Source organism: Bombina bombina, chromosome 3 (assembly GCF_027579735.1).
Source record: "Bombina bombina isolate aBomBom1 chromosome 3, aBomBom1.pri, whole genome shotgun sequence".
NCBI classification, from domain to species: Eukaryota; Metazoa; Chordata; class Amphibia; order Anura; family Bombinatoridae; genus Bombina; species Bombina bombina.
In genome coordinates, this window is record NC_069501.1 from 459,638,833 (window position 1) to 459,644,832 (window position 6,000).

Here is a 6,000-nt window from a genome sequence, read left to right on the forward strand (position 1 = left end):
AAATGATACAATATCGAAGTGTTTCAATTGTTAATTTTATATAAAAAAATACAATGGATGAATTTCTTTGAATCAAGTCGTTAATTTATTTAGAATCTACAAATATATGTAAAAATAGACAATGTCACAGATGATAAATGAATGATCTTTAGGAAATAATGCGAATATGACTTTAAATAAAAAGGGGGAAAAATTCCAAGGTACAATTTGAAAACTCTAAATATGTGACTCAATGAATTCTATTCAAATTCAAATGCACAAATTGATGTAATAGTGAACTGGTAAAGAAATGTGTTTAGTAGAAAAATTGAAAAAAAATCAAAAATCAAAAATTAAAAATTAAAAAGTTAGTATTGGCGGTTTAAAAATTGCTGCAGCAAAAATATGTTAAAAAATAGCACTTTAAATTATTTCTGTTTAAGCCGTCTTTAGAAATAGTACTTAAGGGGATTGGTGTATATATATGTGTGTGAAGGTCTCTGGATTCCCACGCTAGTCCTTATATCTTCAAATCGTGCCAGATGTCGTATATTGTTGCAATCCCTTGACTATTTGGAAGAGTCTATATTATTACGGTTATCACAATAAAGTAATAAGGACTTATAATCCAACAATATTGAAAATAACGTACATCGATCCTTAGATATTCTTTTTGCAACAAGGTGTCGATGATAACCTTTAGAACAATGTGACAAAGAACTGTTACAATGTAGTTAGTCTTATAATAGATCAGCTGATGTTACTCAGAAAGCGCTCGCTTAGAGCCGGATTGAAAGTCTCTGGTAAATCTCTTAACATATGTTTGGATTGGGGCAACAAGTATTTCTCTCTTATGTATAAAATACTTGTCGCCCCAACATATTTTTGCTGCAGCAATTTTTAAACCGCCAATACTAACTTTTTAATTTTTTATTTTTTATTTTTTATTTTTTTTCAATTTCTTAAAAAAATTCCTTTTCCGCTTTTGATTTTTTATTTTTCATTTTTTATGAGCCACATTGTGTCTATCGATACATTTTTTCTACTAAACACATTTCTTTACCAGTTCACTATTACATCAATTTGTGCATTTGAATTTGAATATAATTCATTGAGTCACATATTTAGAGTTTTCAAATTGTACCTTGGAATTTTTCCCCCTTTTTATTTAAAGTCATATTCGCATTATTTCCTAAAGATCATTCATTTATCATCTGTGACATTGTCTATTTTTACATATATTTGTAGATTCTAAATAAATTAACGACTTGATTCAAAGAAATTCATCCATTTTTTTATATAAAATTAACAATTGAAACACTTCGATATTGTATCATTTCTAATATTATATCATTATCATTGCTAAAGTGTTCTCAGCACATATATTCATAGAATCCTCATATTTTACTTTCTAGAGAGCTAGCCGTAGGCGCCACCTCTAATCCACTTTGTTGTTAGTATAAAGTGCATTGTTTTGCAGCTGTTATCTGTTAAAGCCAATTAGGGAAAATGTGTAGCAGGGTTAGCTTTGAGTAGTCTGCAGTGTGCTTTTTTAGTTCTGATAATTAGAAAATCCACAAATTTCAGAGCTAAATTACATTTAAAGTGGGGAAAAATAAATACAGTATATCTGAAATGTTGCATTTTAGATGCTCGTGTCCTGTTTATCTTTACAGGTACAGTAAACACCTTCAGATTTTTATATAAAATGTTTAATTATGTGCAATGAAACAACTTTTCAATATATTCTTATTTATTTTGCTCCCTTTCATGTAATTTAGATCTGAAAATTTCACAATTTTTCTCCCTGCTGATGTATCAAGGCTAATTCTGCTACATATATGTCTCTAATTGACTTTATCAGATAATAACTGCAAAACAATATACTTTATACTAACTTTATGACAGTAACTAGCCTTGTTGTCTGTGAACTAAAGCCCAGATTGGCTACTCCAAATAAGGAAAATGGTAGGTGGAGTTTGCCTACTGAAAAACAATTGTACTAAAAATGATGTTAATTTGTTTTATAAATGTTAAGACTTGGCTGATATGTTATTCTATAGCAACACAACAGAAATGTCTTGTAATTACAAGGTGTTTACTGTCCCTTTAATACTTACTATTACACCAGGTAACTAGTGTTTGTTGACTCATAAAAGATGACCAGATAGTAAACTACAACAAAAAAATGATACATGCTGGACCAAAAAGTGTTTGTTTATTAACTTTGGCCTTGCTGTGTATATGTATTCAGTTATTGGAACATTTATTTAGCTGCAACAAAATATCTCTTTTGTACATAATTAAAGTATTTTCACTAAAAACACATTTTTGAATGAATCTTTTTTAATAGACGGTAAAGTCAAAATAAAAGTGACAATAAATTCAACATTTTCCTTTCCTGTGTCAGATAGTAAATACAATTTTAAACAACATTCCAATGTACTTCTATCATCTAATTAGCTTCATTCTCTATGTATCCTTTACTGAAAAGCATACCTAGGTAGGCTGTGAGCTAGCTGTCGATTGGTGGCTGCACATAAATGCTTCTTGTCATTGACACACCTGGTGTGGTCAGCTAGCTCCCAGTAGTGCATTGCTGCCCCTTACAAAAACGATCCCAAGAGAATGCAGAAATTTGGTCATAAACGTACAATGAAAAATGGTTTAAATTTCTCTGCTCTATCTGAATTTTAAAAGAAAAATAATTGTGTTTAATTTCCCTTTAAGATTTCTGCTCCTTATTGATCTTGTCATATAACAAAGCAAAAATTGCAGATCCCTTCAATTTTTAAATGGATGTTTATTGTTCTAAATTTTTAATTAACTTACATTTTCGGGTACGATTTTTCAGTGTTTTATTAGCTGTCAATACAATATTGTGCAGAAGAGGCTAAAAAAAAATTAAAATGGGCCAAATGCCCAGCAAAATCCTCAGGCATGTTTGGCTTACACTTCTTTAATGGGGCGCACCATTAATACATTTAGAGACATTTTGGATACGCTGATTATATTTGAACTCTCTTAAAGGGACAATGAACTCAAGCAAAAAGCTGCTGGCCATATGCATATATTTTTTTTACACTAAGCAGCCGTTTAGTAAAATATGATGATATCTTGTTGTCTCTTTACTTTGATGGAAACATGCCAGAAAATGTGAACTATAAATTTATTATGCACTCTGTAAGAGATCTATGTTTGAAAATTATTATTCATAAACCTTTTTGGGATGCAAAAAAAGTTAACTGCAAAGCAAAATTTCAAGGATGCAGAAGATACTGGAAGGGGACCTCATCATCTATTACTTATTTCTACCTTTATTTTTTTTTATTTTTTTTTTTTAAATCTCCTTTTTCCCCATCTTATCTGTCTTCTTGCTATGCATAGAATACTGGGAATGTAAAAAAGTCACCACCTTGCAAATTTAGAACAGCTTGTACCTTTAAGGTTTGGGGTGTTACAGTAAAGAATGCGGGTACTGTACATGGCAATCCTCAGTATTACCTAGAAATTATACTGCCAGAATACCGTATAAATGTGATCAAATTTATTTAACACAGGGGGCGTATTTTGGCCTAGGCAAACAAGGCACTTGCCTAGGGCAGCAGATTAGGAGGGGTAGCACTTTTTTGTGGCTATATTTGTAAGAAGCGTACAGTTATTTTAGAAGTATACAAACATATAATGGGATATTGTCCAAAGAGCTTACATTCTAGAGGGGTATAATAAAAGCCTGTCCATTTTGCAATCAGTTTAGAGGTAGTGCTGAACGTTTCTTTGATTCAGCTAGTTATTGCCTTTAGTTCTGTTGGCTTTCAGCACTTAGAATTGTGTTTGGGAAGTATTGTTTCAAGAAATCTGTGGGGGGTTTAATATACATATTGCAGCAATAGATAGATATATGTATGTGTCTGTGTATGTCTGTGTGTGTATATGTTTGTGTGTGCATGTGTGTGTGTGTATAGCTCTCTGTGTGTGTGCATCTGTGTGAACATTTATTTTGCAAATCCCATAAAAAAATTCACTCCCTGACCAAAACATTTTATGGCCAAAACAGTCTAAAGTCTTGGGGGTGGAGGAGGCAGCAGAATTTTGAGAGCCTATAGCACTACAAAACTTAAATATGCCACTGATTTAACACCTTAAAGACAACCAATGTACCCTGTATGTTGGCTGTCTTTTGCGCTGAGGGCTTTAATAGAGCGGGTCTCGCTGACAGCTAAAGACTGCACTATTTCTGATGCCTCAGGCAGTGAGGTATGGAGAAATAGAGCGGTCTGCTATTGTTGGTGAGATCCGTGTTGTTAAATACTGCCATTAAGGGGTTAAAGTGAAAAACAATCACATCACGGTTTATTTGTTCTCATACATTTGAAAATATAAGTGATTACTTTTTTTCCAATTATCCATATCCAGGCTGTTTAACTGTTTCCAAAATCTTCACAAGACTCATTATAGGATTGATTTATCAAGAATCAACACAGTCCAATTATATATCAATTAAATAAAATCATATTTTTATGATACTGTGAGCAGGTTTTGTATCACAGTGTAACAAATAAAACTGAAATTCCCCCCTAAATCATTTCTAATATTTAAAAGAATATTATATAATTCCCAAAAGATGAATTAATAGGATACATAATAAGCTAAGCTTAATTTCCTCTTTGGAACTATACAGAATCCCAAATACAAAATGTTATAGTCAAAACCCAGCCATAATATCACACATCCTTCCCTGGAAACATTCTGAAATTCCATGTTTGGTGCTGTTTGTATCAATTGACAATTCCATGTGAAATTTTCATAATCTTTTTTTAAGAACTCTCTCTCCAGAGTATAAAACTCCAGCTCAAGTGTAGGAAAATCCAACAGAGTGCATTATTTTTCTAAATAGAAATGTATACGACTCACCTTTCCGTACTTTCACTTTTCTCTGATATCCAAGCCCTTAGAGAACGTTTCCTTCTCCACCCCAAATCCTAACTGCAATTCTTCTCCCTGAACAGCCTATTTAAAGCCAGACTCACCTACAGCCTCCGGTGTGTATAAATGATAAGGGAGTGTGTCAGTATCCTCATCAGACGCACACACCCAAACACGGTTACTCATCACATACCAGATCCTAGACACAGCATGTCAGCTGCAAAATGCACAGGTATAGCTGCGTTTAGCTTAGGCCACAATATGCAGTAACTTTCTGCATTCTACCAACCATTTTATGCTAACGAACAGCACTAGCAAATCAATGGTTAATCATTTTGAGTCTATGCAATAATCATTTATGTTTGTAGAAGGCTTATAGTACAGGGGTTTACGCAAATAGCTGGTTTAGGCATGTAGCAAGCATTCGGATACTTATTTAGAGACATCAAATTCAAAATTAATAAAATTTTAATTTCATAAAATGTTTTATTAATCAAAATATAACATTGCATTATACATTCATTATTTATTTTACCTGTTTTTGTTTTAAAATCTCATTAAAGTGACAATAAGCACTAAGGGCTAGATTACAAGTTGCGCACTTTTTAGCGCTCACACTTAGCTTTTTGCGTGCACTGGGTACACTAAAACTTGGACCTCAGATATCGGGACCGCATTCACGTATTCTCCCCATAGACTTTATTAGAGCAGCAAAGTTAAATAAAAAACTTACACTCATTATTCGCGCGCTAACACGATTGCGTTTAACCAAGTGAGATATATCTGACATGAATTATGAATATTTTACATTCCAATGACAGTCACATAAAAAATATATATATGTATATTTAGATAATGGTTAGACTGTAAAATATACACATATATATATATATATATATATATATATATACACTGTATATCCATATATATATATATATATATATATATTTATAATATATATATATATATATATATATATATATATATATATATATATATATATATATATATATAATGGTTAGACTGTAAAATATATATATATATATATATATATATATATATACATATATATATATTTACACACACACAGACATA

At 31.6% G+C, this 6,000-nt stretch overlaps 1 protein-coding gene across 1 annotated transcript in view; it reads right to left on the reverse strand.

Moving 5' to 3' along the window:
• Positions 1 to 4,973, reverse strand: part of LAMB3 (laminin subunit beta 3) — a 123,142-nt gene extending 118,169 nt beyond the window's left edge. The window contains exon 1 of the mRNA XM_053706691.1: positions 4,894 to 4,973. The gene's annotated coding sequence lies outside the window, so the exon portion shown is untranslated. The remainder of the gene's footprint in view (positions 1 to 4,893) is intronic.
• Positions 4,974 to 6,000: the final 1,027 nt, after the last annotated feature.